Source organism: Cervus canadensis, chromosome 3 (assembly GCF_019320065.1).
Source record: "Cervus canadensis isolate Bull #8, Minnesota chromosome 3, ASM1932006v1, whole genome shotgun sequence".
Classification (NCBI taxonomy): Eukaryota; Metazoa; Chordata; class Mammalia; order Artiodactyla; family Cervidae; genus Cervus; species Cervus canadensis.
In genome coordinates, this window is record NC_057388.1 from 63,142,316 (window position 1) to 63,158,093 (window position 15,778).

Sequence of the window (15,778 nt, forward strand, 5' to 3'; positions counted from 1 at the left end):
TCCACAATGCACATCTGACAGCTATGTACTGAGTCCAGAGGAGTGAATAACTTATGAATGAAAGCAAGGCCTGGAACCCAGTTTCCTTCTATCCCCACACATGGTCTTTGCATTATACTGATTAAATGGTGTTAAATATAGTAATCTTTTATGTTTTACATAACATAAAATTTCATAATTCATGTATGGTCCACCTTATCTAATATTTTAACACCCACCACTATGTTTCAGAAATCCCTGCCTGCTTTATCTCTTCTCTTTGACATTCTCATAATTAAAAAAAAAAAATCATCTGTCTCCTCAATTTGAAAGTAAGATTCTTAAGGACAAAGATCTTTTATCTTTTCTTCACAGCTATACCACCTAGAATAGTGTCCAGGACAAAGTGAGACGTAAGTAAATTTGTTAAACTAAGAAAAATGAATCATATATGATAACCCTCAAAAATATTACTGTGCTATCAAAATACTGCCTTTTCATGTCATCTATTTGACATTTTTTTCCAGAACCTCTGATGTGCCAGACATTTTACAAGGCTGAGGTGAAGTTCAGAGTAATAGGTTTATTTTATTCATTCAGGGAGCTTAATTTAAGGTGATCCTATTATTGTAACCTCCTAATGCAATGTCATCGCTTATCAGCTTAATTCTGCAGACTGGACCTAGACATTACTCCCTGAAGGAATTACTTTCACCTTCAGCCTGAAGTTAGGACTCTTAGGATTCAGCAATCGGCTTCCTAGGATTATACAGGAGGGAAATTGCAATCTTTATGTTGGCCTGCCAGTGCTGAGAAAGATAGATCAGATCAAAATCAGCATGCCTGGCCAGCAGTTTTGACATATTCCCTCTTCCAGGTTTCCCATCACAAAGGAAAACACTTTGTCTATGGGAAGATCCTTAAATTAGAAGCATGCATAGTTATTGAAGTAGTCAAAAAAGGTGAAATAAATCTATGGCTTTGTTCTCTAAGAACAGGATAAAAATAATTTCATAAGAATTGAGGAAATCATACAATATTTTCACAATTGAATGCTAAATTACAGGAAGGTTGGCTCTTTTATATTGAGAAGGCTGGTGTTTAAAACCTCTGAGGGGTTTGATACTTAGAGCTGTCTTGTCCATATAACATACAATGTCGGTTTAATCAAGTGACACTTTACAGAGGGGAGGCCTGGAATTATTCCATCTCAGAACAGTTTATAAGAACTCAGAAAAATAAAGAGCCATAGAGACTTAATAATTCATTCTTTAATACAAGTGCAGGCAATTTTTAAAAAAAAACTGTTTCTTTTTGGCTTTAGATTCCCACCTGTTCTTTTCAGTTCACCTTAGGTGAACCTCAAATGTTCTACCCTGCACCTAATGTTAACTTGCAATCTTGGAATATTCATTCAATTAATATTCTGGGGGCTTCCCTCGTGGTCCAGTAGCTAAGACTCCAAGCCCCCAATGTAGGGGGTCTGGGTTCAATCCCTGGTCAGGAAACCAGGTCCCACGTGCCTCAATGAAGACCAAAGATGCAGCGTGTCACAACTAAAACCTGGTGTAGCCAAATTAAAAAAAATACTCTGTGCATGTCTCATCTCCTGGACCATGCCAGCATCTCCTTGGGGTTAAGAACCATGCTGTATTCATGTTAATATCCTTCTTGGCTCTCAGCTCAGGTATGCTGTATAGAGTAACTACTAAGAAATATCAGTTGGCAGTGAATTATATGAATTTTTGTTATTATCGTTAGTGGTGGTGGTGTAACTTTCCAATTCATCTTGCTAGGTTTGCTGCTGTTTTGTCACTAAGATGCATCTGATTCTTTGAAATGAATAGTGTCTGATTCTTTGAAATGAGCTCAACCAGCAAATCATCTGCTTCACTTGCTTTGTGAACATTTTCTCACTAGTCCACAGGCCCTCTATTTCCTGGGGATTCTTCCAGTTTGGGTTTGCATTCTCAAATAAGAGGCTAGGGTCTTGGGTATTTCTCCTATAGCCTGCCAGGCTCCTCTGTCCATGGGATTTCCCAGGCAAGAATACCGGAGTGGGTTGTCACTTTCTTCTCCAGGGGATCTTCCCAATCCAGGGACTGAACTCGTGTTTCCTCCATCTCAGGCAGATTCTTTACTGCTGAGCCACTGGACTTTTTAAATTGTATTTTATTTTTAATTGTGTCAAAATACCATAAAATTTGTCATCTCAACCACTCATAAGTGTACGTTTCCATAATATTAAGTGCATTGCACTGTTGTGTAACCCATCTCCAGAATTCTTCTTATCTTTCAAAACTAAAACTCTATACCCATTAAACAATTCCTCCTTTCCCTCTTTCCCCAGCCTCTAGCAATCTCCATTCTATTTTGTATATTTGAGAATTAGACTATTTTAGGCATCTCATATAAGTGGAGTCATACAATATTTGTGTTTTGGTGACTGACTAATTTCACTTAGCATAATATCCTCAAGGTTGATCCATGTTGTAGCATGTACCAGAAGTTCATTCATTTTTGAGTCTCAATAACATTCCATTGTATGTATATACCACATTTTGTTTATCCATTCATGCATTGATGGGCACTTGGGCTGTCTACTCTTTTTGGCTATTTTGAATAATGCTTCTCTGAACATGGGTATACAGATAACTCTTTGAGATTCTCCTTTTAATTCTTTTGGATATATGACCAGAAGTGGAATTGTCCCAGGCTAATGTTAACATTAGTTTATACACTGGCAAGTTCAAGTTTATATATTGAACAGGAGACAAAAAAGGATTCCAAGAAGACACTAGGCAGAAAGACTCTATAATCAAATAGGGAGTGGCACCTCCTCAGACAGAATGTTGAGATTCTGTGACCTTGAGGACCTCTTACATTGAATACAATTTCTAAAAATGATAAACACCCACAGTGAGCTATGTTCCATAGACTACCTTAAGACCCCCTCTGCCCTAGAGGAAGTAAGAGTATGGTCATCAAGAGCCAGAAGGGAGAGGAGGGAGAGATGAAAAATCAAGGTACCAATAAGAGTTCCTGGGAGAAATTTTCCTAAGTGGAGCATTGTGGGAATCACTGAGTGTTGAGGAAGCTTAATCTTTGCTTTCTGGCTTGGCCAAGTATCATGGTCCTCAGGATAGCACTTCTCTAAATCCGCTGCTTTCCCGGAGTGTGTTGGTCACTTAAATGAGGTGTTGCCCCACGTTAGCAGCCAGTAGGGTGTTACAGGGAGCCTCCGGGGGGCCAGGGTTGCCATGGCATTACCCTGAGACTGAGCTAACATCTCTGGAAGCTCAACCAGCAAATCATCTGCCCCACCTGGTTTATGAACATTTTCTCACTAGTCCATAGGCCCTCTGTTTCCTGGGGATCCTTCCAGTTTGGGTTCACATTCTCAAATAAGAGGCTAGGGTCTTGGGTATTTCTCCTCCAATCCTTCCTAAACTGTAAATATTTGTTCCTGGGAGAAGAGAGGAACCTGGAGGCAAGCATTAACCCAGCAACTGCGTATATCTCAGGAAGGCTGAAAAGCACTAGGACTGAGCAAAACACTTGACCTTGGTGGTGAGCAGGTCTTTGGTGACCTGTGAGCTGATGGAGTGGATGCTCAAGTTCAACTGCAGTGGACTAACAGAGATACAGGAATACTGACCATACTTTTAGAACAGAGCTTGACAAAGTATCTGTGAAAGATAAAGATAATGTTCCGGAAATCTGGGCTGTGTGATTGCTCAAGATACAGGGAAAACTATTGATAAGTGCAGAGGCTTTTCTTTGGTCACGCTATGAACATCTGAATTTAATGTATACTCTAAAGAATGAGTAATTTCCAATCCTGGAGGCTGGAGTGTAGAGAGGGGAAATGAAGAAACAGTATATTCTGGTGGTACATTTTTAACTTAGTGCTTTGCAAGTATAATAGGTTATTTCTATTCCTGTAAGGCTCCATTTGTTTTAAAATAATGCCATTATTTCGGAATAGTCTGAGTTTCTTAATATCTCAATTTCATTTTTAATACATGAGACCCCAGAAAAATACATCCCCTAAGCAGCAAAAGCAAAGTTTTTCTCAGAACTTCCCTCTGTATAAGGTGGTAAACAACACAGTATAGAAGAACTTAACATGATCTTTATTACTTGGTGACTTAAGACAAGAATCCGCCTGCCAATTCAGGGGATGTAGGAGATGTGGGTTCGATCCTTGGATTGGGAAGATTCCTCCTGGCGTAGGAAATGGCAGCCCACTCTAGTATTCTTGCCTGGAAAATTCCATGGACACAGGAGTCAGGTGGGCTATAGTCCATGGGGTCGCAAAGAGTCAGACACCAGTGAGCAACTGAGCCCACGAACACATGACTTTAGACAATTAATCCTTTTGAATCTCTGCTTTTTTTATTTTAATTTTTTGGCTGCACCACTCTGCAGTCAAGATCTTAGTTCCCTGACCAGGGATCGATCCCATGCCCCCTGCATTGGAAGTGCAGAATCTTAACCACTTTAACTACTGGACAGTCAGGGAAGTCCCTCTGCTTTGTTATTAACAAAACAGAAATAGTCTACCTCATGAGATTATTCTGACCTCTAGAGCTAGCCTTTCTTCTTTCTTCTGCACTCAAATGAATGTATAGTTGCTGATGACACAAATTTTGATCAGATCAATGCCTTGCCATTTTGCCTTACCTCTTGAAAGAGAAAATCATATTCTCTTCGTGAGTTTTGATCAACTGTTCAAAGATGTATATTTGGGAAGTTAGAGGGAGAAGAAAAGTAACAAAGGGCTGGCAGAGGGTGTAGGAGGAAGCAGTAAGAGGCTTTAAGATGGTTTTGAGGGGAGAAAAACAGAAAAAAAGTAAAAAATGTGAGCAAGAAAGAAGAACATAAAAAAATGAGAAAAAGATGAGATTTTCAGATATGCACTGAACTTTCAAAAAAAAATAGTTTCAAAGCATCAAGACGCGTCAGGCAGACACCATGTGACCGCCGACAGATCTCTATCACTTGATCAGTTACAGAGCTCTCCTGTGACAAACGAAGGATTTATATTGATTTCCAGCACTGTCATTGCCTCAAATTATACCTCCAATTTAAAAGGTAATGTAGTGAAGCATGGATACAGAAGAAGTAAAAATGTCACGTAAATAACACCTGAATCATTCACCCAACTTGCCCTTGACATTTTTACTGGAATCTAAGTCACTGCTCTGCTTCCCACTGAGGGCAGAAATCTTGATAGCTTTGTTATTTATGTATTTCAGGTGCTTAAAACAATGCCTGGCATATGGCAAAGGCTCAATAAACACGTTGTATAAAGAGTCAATATTTATGATGAGATTGCTTTATACCATCCCAGGCTTGGCATCAAACAAAATAAAGATGCATTTAAAACATGATTCCTCCCCTACAATATGGTGGAAGAAGACAGACATGTGAAAGGTCTCATAAATATGAGAAACAGCAGGATATAAATATGTTGAGTGTAGAGATGCTGAGCTGTACTACCTCAGGATGACTCCAGGCTTGTCAATTTCTACCTGTGGTGCCTTGGACAAGTTACTTAACTTCTCTATGCCTCTGTTTTCTCATTTGTAAAGTGGGGCTATAACCCTCCTGTACATGTTGCAAGGATCACACAAATTACCACAGGGGAAGTGTAAAATACCTGATACAAAGTGTCAAGAAGGGTAATAGAAAGTAATAATAACGATGATGATAAGGCAATGGGAGGAGACTTTGGGGGGTGATGGATATGACACTGGCCTTGGTGGTAATGGTTTCAGGGGTTGTATACTTATCCCCAAACTCATAAAATTGTATACATCCAACATGCACAGTTTTTACATGTTAATCATGCCTCAACAAAGTGTTCATTTTTTTTTTTAAAGAAAGAAACGCAGCAGAGATTGAAAGCTTCCATAAGAGAGTTCAGAACAAAGAGTGAGGCATAAAGAAGGGTTGAGTCTGGGAACAGAAGTGGAGATGGTCAGGAAGAGTCAGAGAATGTGTGACCTTTGAGTCTCCTGAGATGGGTCCGCCTTGGCCGGGCTCTCAGGATAGGGTGGCATTACGTAGAACAGTGTGAGCCAAGGCCTGGAGGCAAGTCCCATCAGAAGATGACAAAGGGCTACACTAAGGCCACGGTGGTGGGAATGGGATGGAGGGTGTGGTGATCGGAGATGGAGCCACTCCAGATGTCAAGGAGGCCTCAGCATTTAGTGTGCATGGGTGGGAGGGAAAGTGAGCGGCAGGGGCTAGGACGAGGCTGGGGAACAACAGGAAAGCAGGGTCATTGGGCTTTTTCATTGCACTTCAATGACTTGTTCTCTAAGTCTTCTGTCAATAGCCATTTTTTAGAAACAAGTGTTCATTTGGGAACTTAGCCATCTAATTTGTAAAATCACATTTTAGATGTTTATGTCCCTTTACAAAGGAAATGTGTATTTATTATAGAAAATTTTAAAAATACCATTGGGTACTAAGAATAAAAGAAAATTTTACCTATCATCACATTTATACAACAGCCACCTCATTTAGATCTTCATTCTTTTTGTTATTTATATATTAAACAATAAAAAAATTTAATTGGAAAAAATGGGATCACACAGTGGCCCTTATTTTATAGCCTGATTTTTAAAAATTAAATGTGAACATGATTGTGTGTCATTTAATACTCTTCTACAGGATCAATTTTAATGACTTTCTAGTATCTCGTTATATGGATATACCATAATTCATTTTTATCTACTCCCTTATGTGAACATTTAAGTTGTTTTCCATTTTTTTCCTATTCCTGATCATCTCTGTTGCTACATCTTTGGACACATTCTTGACTTTCGTGTTTATTTTAATGTACTTCACCCATACAAAAACATCAAAGTGAGGGGAGGAAAGTGAAGTAAATACACATTGTACTCTTCACAGGAATGACTCCAACCACAAGTCCCTGGTCCTCTACCCTGGAAATGCCACACACCTGCCCCATGGACGAGAGGAGACGAATGGAGAGATGGGAGAAACCCATGCGTGGTAGGGAGCATCCTGCCTAGCCCATGATTTCAGGGAGCAGCACTCTGGCCCCATCACCCTGCTACATTCCATAAAGCCTGGGCAGTCAGGAGCCATGTCAGAGCCAGAGCAGCACAAACGAGCAAGGTAGGGTGGACTTCCTGTGTCCCCATCAAGAGACAGGCAACAGCTCAGGCTTCCTAGCAAAGCAGCCAACACGCCATAGCATCCTTCCTTAGAGCCTATAGCATCACACTGCAAGAGGGAAGCCCTAGGTTGGGCATTCTGTCTCTTGGACTGTCATATTCTCCTGGTGCACGCTAAGTCAGGAAAGGACAATAGGAAGGGAAAACAGAAGAAAGATTTTAGAAAGGAAAACCTCAGTCATCTGAAATGGCATGCTTCCATTCCCTAGGCCACTATGAGGATACTGGCAGAGGAGAGGAGGGGAGGAGTAAGTGGTTTGGCTTCTGCAAGTAGAGATGGGTGGGGATGGAGTGAATTAGGAGGGTGTCTGAAGGGTCTGAAGCTCACTCAGAAATATAGCGGTAGTATTAACCAAAATAAAGACAGAGCACTAGTCAGCTCCTCTGCAGAACTGAACTTCACCAAAAGAGCAGTGTCATTCCAAACACTCTTCTGAACCCAAGTACAAGGTCTGTGCTGTGCTGTCCTTAGTCGCTGAGTCATGTCCAACTCTTCACAGTCCCATGGACTGAAGCCTGCCAGGCTCTTCTTTCCATGGGGATTCTCCAGGCAAGAACACTGCAGTGGGTTGCCATGCCCTCCTCAATACCAGGTCTACTATTTTTAATTCAAGTATTTTGGTGGCTTCTTAAAATTGATTATTATAAAAGAACATGAACTATTCTGCCTTTGCTGCAATAGTGGATATCTTCTAGATAAAGGCTCTGTTTTCCTCCATTCATTGGGTCCTCGGCTCATCCATTCATCACACATTGATTAACCGTTATTGATTGGTAAGCTATTCTGCAGGACACAGTGTTGCCAAGTGCTGTGCATATGGTCGTGACAAAACAAATGATCTCTATCTTCACACAGCTCTGGGATTGTGGGAGGAACACAATTAACAAAGAGGCAAATAAATTATTAAGGATAAAGTATGGTGGAGAAAATAAATAAGGAATCATCATGAGACTAACAAGGCAGACTTGCTTAGGGATGTGATAGGAAGCATCTCTGAGAAGGGGCAGAGCCAGGCAATTAGTCACTCAGGCGGTGAGCTTTCCATCTGGGCACACAGGAAGGCTGCCCACTCCCTTTGCATCTAGGTTGGGTCAAGTGGCACTTCTCACTTCCAGGCCTGGCCTGAATAATCCTCCACAGATCTCTGATTTCTCACCATGTGAAAGTGGTGAAAGGTGATCCTGCAGAGGATTCCAAGAAGGCCAAGGTGTCGGAGGGGCATGCGTGATAGGCTCAGTGGCCATGTGGAACTCAAAGGAGTCCCTGCCGGGAGCCGGCACATGAGATCCCAACCATGACAAGGTCATGAGGGAGAAAACCTGATGGGCAAGGCGGATCAGGTTTTCAGGGATTCCGAAAAGCTGCCCCCGGCGCTCACCTTAAAGATGATATCTGTCTTTCTGATGCTTGCTTCAACAGACTACTCCCTAATTTCTGTGACACAGGCAGAAGGCCTTCCCCAATCTCTTTCCAAATAAGAATCAATTTAGAACTTTAATCAATAAGTTTCCTGGGTGGTGGTATTTTATGAGATTATCCAGGGTGAAAGGAGTGTTTTAATTTAAACTCCTTTGCTGGTATTTTAGTTTGTTTGGCAAATGCGTTTATGCCCTTGGTACTAATGTGCATGATTGCTTATAATACCCTAATCATAAAATAACATAAAGAACCTGATCATATAAAGGCCCTAATAGACATAAAGCCCTTCGGGGGGTGAGGAAGTCCTATTAGAAAACACAAGAAAATTATTCTAAAAGTAGCTATTGGGTTAACATTTGCTTGCTGTGTTTTTGCTCTTAATGTGCTAAGGTTGTGTTATAGAAACCATTGTTAATATAGTTATAGATCTAGAAAAATAAGAGCTTAGCCCTAGTGTGGTAACAATGAGATGGTTGCTAATTGTCAGCCAGGAGTGCTAGGCAGAGGCTGCCTCACTGAAGCCACAGAGTCTGTGTGGGGTAAACTTCTTAGATAAATGCAACTGACAACTTCTGCAGAAGGATTAATTTTTATGTTAACAAGGTTATACTTCTACTCTGTACTGTTGCCCTGTGAGACTGCTACCTTTCAGTTAAGGTCACCATAGAAACAGAAAATAGGTTTACATTCACCTGACCTGCATAAAATGTTAATAGGCCCCAAGGCCAGAAGATAATGTACAAGACCCTCATAAACAAAGAAGTATGCAGAAAACACCCTGGTTTCGTGAAGGACAAGCTGACATAATGTTAAACTATCTTCCCCTTAGAAATGTACTAACTTAGGGGATAAAAGCTACGGTAAAAAATAAAGGATTGCCAGACTCTGCTGCACCCCCTGTCTGGTCTCTCTCTCTCTCTTTCTCTCTCTCTCCCTCTCTCCCTCACAGACTTGGCCCTATCAAGGCTGGTCTCACGTGTCTTCTCTCTCACCGATGCCATTCATCCTGAGGGTACCCCCTGGATCCTGCCGAGGCTGGACCCCAGCAAGTCCCTGTTTTTGTTTTTTTTTTTTTAATTATTTTTTTTGGCTGCCCATGTGGCATGTGGGATCCTAGTTCCCCAAACAGGGACCAAATCTGTGTCTCCTACAATGAAAGTGCAGAGTCTTAACCACTGGACTGCCAGGGAAGTCCCATGGGAGTTCCCATTCTTATCACCGATTCCCACACACAACAACTACCCGGGTCTGTGACTCCAGGAACAAATAAATGTTATTGTTTTAAGCCACTGAGATCTGGAGTTGTACAAGATAGAGTGTTCTGATAACACAGGAAAGGTTATGCTAAGGCCTGAAGGATGAAAAGAAACCAGCTGTAGGGGGATTTGGAAAAAGGCATTCAAGGCAGAGGAAGCAACAAGAACCAAGAACTAAGCACCAGGGCAGGAAGTCTAAGGAGCTGACCAAAAGCTGGAGGTGCTGGAGTCAGAACTGCCGAGAAGGAACAGAAGGTAAGGCTGGAGTGCAGGAGGGGCAGATGATGCAGACGCTGAGACAACAGTAAGGAGTCTGGATTTATCCTGCTTCCTCTATACTTGTACAACTTCCCTGCACAGTTATCTGTATGCCATGGTACTCATGTTAACTGGTTTATTTAAATGACCAAAATAGCACAGAAACATATACATAATCACAGGTGAAATAGATAGCTTGTGGAAAGAAGCTATATAACAGCAGGAGCTCAACCTGGTACTTTGTAATGACCTAGAGAGATGGGATGGGGTAGGGAGTGGGAGGGAAGTTCAAGAGAGAGGTGACATAAGTATTCTTAGGGCTGATTCAGTGAAGCCTGGTGTGCTGTGGTTCATGGGGTTGGAAAGAGTTGGACATGACTTAGCAACTGAATAACAACAACAAATGATTGATTCACATTATTATGTGGCAAAAACCAACATAGCATTATAAAGCAATTATCCTCTATTAAAAATAAATTTTAAGAAGTAAATGAACAAATTCCAGAAAAATACTACACTAAATGCATTAGTTTCTCATTGTTGCTATAACAAATTGCCACAAACTTGATGGCTTAAAACAACACAAATTTATTACCTTATAGTTCTGAAGGCCAGAATTTCAAAATATAGGTCTTAATGGGCTAAAATAAAGGTTTTAGCTGGGCTTGGCCTCTTCTGGAGGCTCTAGAGAAGAATCCTTTTCTTTCCTTTTCCAGCTTCAAGAAACTGTCTGCCCTCCTTGGCTCTGGCCCCTTTGTCTATCTTCATAACAGCATAGCATCCTCAAATCTCTCTCTGACTCGACCCTCCAACTTCTCTTTTTCACTTAAAAGGACTCCTGTGATTATATCAGGCCACCCTGATATTTCAAGATAAGCTTCCTTCTCAAGGTCAGTTGATCAGCAGCTCTAATTCCATCTGCAATCTTACTTCCCCCTTGCCATGAAACAACACAGTCAGAGGTTCTAGGGGTTAGAACAAAGACATTTTGGGGAGGGCTGTTATTCTGTCCACCATGTTAGCAACAACACTAGCTGTACACTGAGGCTGACTAAACCATAGTTACCAACCTTGTAGATCAAAGACCCCTTTCATTATTTTTTGCAGTCTGAATGTTTCAAAAGATTTTATTTCCAAAGCAAATCAAATTTATTATATAATTATGTACAGATAACAATTTCCATTTAGATTTTTAAATTAGACTTTTCAAAATGTATATAGCAGGTTGTAGAACTCTAAAAAATATTCAAAATGATCCTGAGTTGGGGGCCATTAGATTTACAGAAAACTAGGCTTTTAAAATATCAACTTCCTAGGTCTGTTCAAAGGATTTAGCTGAAGGGGAAACAATGAACATTGATAGGATGGATCTGTTTACATCCCTCTCCTATTGTCAGCCAAATGGGGACTTGGGGCAGCTCCCTTGAAAATGGCATCACAATAAAATTATATTCTTAACACTAAAATGGCTTGGACATAACAAATCACATCTAAAATGAAGAGGCCTAATTATCAGACACTTCACACCTCTGTAGGATATGCTGGTTACTGTGCTAGAGGACAGAAAGTACCGGGAAGTCTGCAGAATGCAAATCACCCAGAGCAATACCCCTTGAGCTGATTATATTCTCATGTCATCCCTCAAAGATGCTAACAAAACTACTCAGACAGGAGGGAGTCTGTAGCAATTCTAACCTGTTGGTTATCCTGAATTAAGTGGTCTGCTCAACATTTAAATAATAAACAAAGCATTTGAAAAGTGACCTTGGACACTAGATGTTCTGGACCTGTTTACTTTTGGAGGGTGAATTTGTCACAGGTCAAAGATACAGCAGTTCATGAAACATCTGCTGGACCATTTTGTCCTTTCTTGTAGCTCTCCATATCTCCTTTTCCTGTTATGTGCCTGCACTGATGCAAACCTTCTTGGTAATCAGCACTCTCATTAGTGATACATCATAGAGGGACTTTGTCTTCCCATCACTATCCCTCCTTCTACACTTTTTGCTTTGTGGATCCACCTCATTGTTTATTAAACAAGCTACTTAATCTTAACATTCTCCTTTCTTTTACATGATGCCAGTCCTTCCATTTTCGGGAGATGCTAATAATTAACTTCTCAGGAAATGTTTACATTGACTACAATTTTTAAGCTTGAAACACCCTCCCAGGAAACTGACAGAGCAATACAATGCTTTCAGATCTGCTTAATATGCTGCTAGTTTAGGGACTAAAGATTTCTTGACTCACACTGTGTGCTACTTAATCAATGAACATACCAGCTTCCAGACAAAAATCCCACCTCACAATGGGATTAAAAGCAAATCACAATACTGGGAACATTCTGAGATATTTGCTTGACAGTCATTCTGCATTTTCCCCTCCTAGATGTGAGCATTCTAGACATGAAACACAGAAATCTAATATGTAGATAAGATTCAAATGAGTATGTGACTAAAAAGCTGTGGTGACAGTGGGGGGGAGGGGGGTCAAAGAAGAGGGAAAGAGAAAGGGAGACAAAGGCAGAGGTTGAGAGGGAGAGAGAGAAAGAGAGGGAGAGGGGAAGAAGGAGGGGGAGAGAGAGAGAGAGGGAGAGGGAGAGAGGGAGGGGGAGAGAGAGAGAGAGAGGGAGCAAGAGAGAGAGGGGAAGGGAAATAGAAGCGGAGGAGAAGGGGGAGGAAGAAGAGGGAGAGAAGACAAGAGAGATCCACACCGTGTGGGTGTGCTTTTGTATTCAGAAGAATAAAACGTGGGCGTGCAGAGTTACTTTCTGGGCAGCCCATGTGGTTTTTTTCTACACAAGTAAACTTTATCAGATTTTGCATTCTGTGCAATGTAAACCAAATAGCTAAGTCTACAATTGCTTTGATTACTTTATCTCTAAAAATTATCCAGCTATTGACTCAATTTTTCATTTTATCATGTCTCTAAGCTTTAACAAATGCAAATTTTTCTTACAAATCACAAGCTTTGTAATAAATCAGAGTGTCAAAACTAAAAAAAAAAAAGTTATCTCTGTCAGGAAGAAACTAACCCCATTGAAATGCTGGGTGCTAAATAATGATTTTATGATTTTTAGTATGTAGAATATGAACAGTAGATAAAGGAATGGGAATGTGCTTTCTATGTAATTTCTAACCCAGCATCTAACAGGGTTGCCTGACAAACTAAGAACTTAAAGATATTTGTTGGCTATGGACATTGTTTATTTCTTTGAAACCTTAATATATGTAAGTACTATTTTGAACAAGCAAAATTCATGGGCTATAAGCAACATTATTTTTGTCTCCCATCGTCCAAACTTTAAATTTATCCTGGTAAAGTTAACTCTTCCCTGTCCTAAAAGATATTTAGGGCAAATCCCATGTCTTTCAGATGCCTTTTGTATAATAAGAAGTTTGTCAGCAACTCAACTTTCACAACACAAAGTGGAATTACTAATGTGCTTATTCCAGTGTTGAAGAAGAAAATGGCAATTCACTCCAGTATTCTTGCCTAAAGAATTTCATGGACAGAGGAGCCTGGCGGGCTACAGTCCATTGAGACTGCAAAGAGTCAGACACGACTGAGAGACTAACACTTACTTTCTTACTTACTCAGTCCAGTGTAATAAAATAAAACACAATAAAGAATATTCTTCTTCTGGAGTGACTTCATGGGTTCCCCCACAATCAAGGAGGATCTCACACCTGAGGTATCCTGCATGCAGACAAATGCCTCAGGGCTCCTTCCTCAGCTTCTGAAATCCATCCAGAGGCTCCCCTCCCTTGGGTGTGGATCAGGCCTCTTGTTCACTGTGTCCCCCCAAGTGTAGAGGACCTGCAAAATGTCCAGTGGAAGCTGCTGTTTCTGTGCCTGAAGAAAGAGGCAAGCACACTTCATACCTTTTTTGGAGGTGACGATATTTGGAGCATAGCACATGGTTTGCTCCAAAATGCTAACTCTCCATCTTGTTACACTATCAGTGGAGAAGGGGTCAGGGTCACAAAACCAGAGTGTGTGCGTCCTTCCCAAATTTTGAAATGGCACATTTATTCTATTGAGTACCCAGCCAACACTGAAATTAAAATAGTTCCATTTTCACATAACACTATATAAGAATATTCCATTTTATCCTAAAATATGAAGATCTAGATTTCCAAAGCAGCTTAAGCAAGACAGTTATTGTTCACTTGATCACATTTTACAATTTTTAATGCAATTTGGTTATGAGGTATCATCTCTCTCTACAATTACAGCTTGGCTAAGCCTCTCTGACTATGTTTATTCATTTGCTCCCTCAGTCATTTTTGGTTTCTTAACTCTCGGCTACACTTCACATCCTATAAATCTCTTGGGGATACCAAAGGATCAGGTTTAGTCATCTGCAAAGTTGGTTTGGCTCACTAATTTATGTCCTCTTCTCTCCCTGAACTTCTACTAAACCGTGGAGTTGAAACATTAGAGTCAGAGAATATTTTGAAGCACGCACCCCAACGGCTCTCTGTGTGTTTGTTTTGTGTTTTGCCTGGGGACTCAGTGACCCTTGTTCATTCAATCAGCTACAACCACTGCTTTCATTCCTTTAGAGAGAAGGGATGACAAAGCAATCGATAACCTTTTCTGTTTCTAAACCTTGGGTCCCGGCATGGGCTAAAGATTTGGAAAGATGGTGTCAAGGAAGCAAAGGCTCTGATAAAGTCTCATAGACTCAGGAAGCTAGCAGACCAGTAGAGGTTGGTAGAAAGGTATTAGAGGCTGGGGTGGGGGGGTGCCCTGAGAAGCAACCCTAATCCCCAACCACCTTCAGGCAGAGCCCTGAGGGGAGTGGAAAAGCCCAGAGGGATAATGTACGTGGAGGCAAGCCTGGCACAGACTGCCAAGAATGAGGAAAATGAAAAGAATGATCTCTATGAATGAAGTGTGTCATGAAAGTAACTAACACAGAGGCAGACCTTAAGTCACCTTGTTGTGGAGAATATAGGTGAACACATCAATAGCTCTAAGGAAAGGTTGCCAGGAAACAGAGGTCAACGTCAAGCAGGAAACAGAGGTCAGCATCAACAGGTGACGGCAAGGAGATGCCCTTCCTCTTGGGGAGCAGGGGCAAAGCCAGAGGACCCCTGAGGAAGGGCCAACCATCAAGGCTAGAAAACCACAGCCCTAAGTTCCAGTTCCAGACTGGCCACTGCTGCTGTCCTTTTCTAAGACAGTTTCTACAGAACTACAGTTTAACAGAGAGTTCTTGTGGATTTTTAGGGGGATTAAATATACATAACAAATTCACCATCTTTACCAAAAAAGTGAAAAAGTGTATAGTTCAGTGATACCAAGTATATTCATATTGCCATGCAACCACCCATCTCCAGAACTTTTTCATCTTCCCAAAGTAAAACTCTGCCCATTAAACACTAACTCCCCTTTCCCCACTTCCTCTGGCCACTGGCAATCATATTTCTACTTTCCGTCTCTATGAATTTGACTGCTCTGGGTACTTATATGAGTGGAATCATGCAGTATTTGTCTTTTTTGTGTCTGGGTTATTCACTTAGCATAACTTCTTTAAGATCATCCATGTTGTAGTAGGTGTCAGAATGCCATCCTTTTTAAAGGTACATAATGTTCCATTTTGTTTATTCATTCACTCACTGATATTGGGTTGCTTCTACTTT

The 15,778-nt window shown here is 40.9% G+C and overlaps 1 protein-coding gene and 1 long non-coding RNA gene across 2 annotated transcripts in view; both read right to left on the reverse strand.

Moving 5' to 3' along the window:
- CHN2 (chimerin 2) overlaps window positions 1-15,778 on the reverse strand; it is a 332,030-nt gene that overhangs the window by 217,387 nt on the left and 98,865 nt on the right. The window lies entirely within an intron of this gene.
- The window catches only part of LOC122438441, a 30,063-nt gene that overhangs the window by 5,762 nt on the left and 8,523 nt on the right, over window positions 1-15,778 (reverse strand). Inside the window, exons 2-4 of the long non-coding RNA XR_006268551.1 lie at window positions 15,466-15,469; window positions 6,291-6,298; window positions 5,144-5,147 (exon numbers count right to left, since the gene is read on the reverse strand). This is a non-coding gene — a long non-coding RNA (uncharacterized LOC122438441). The remainder of the gene's footprint in view (window positions 1-5,143; window positions 5,148-6,290; window positions 6,299-15,465; window positions 15,470-15,778) is intronic.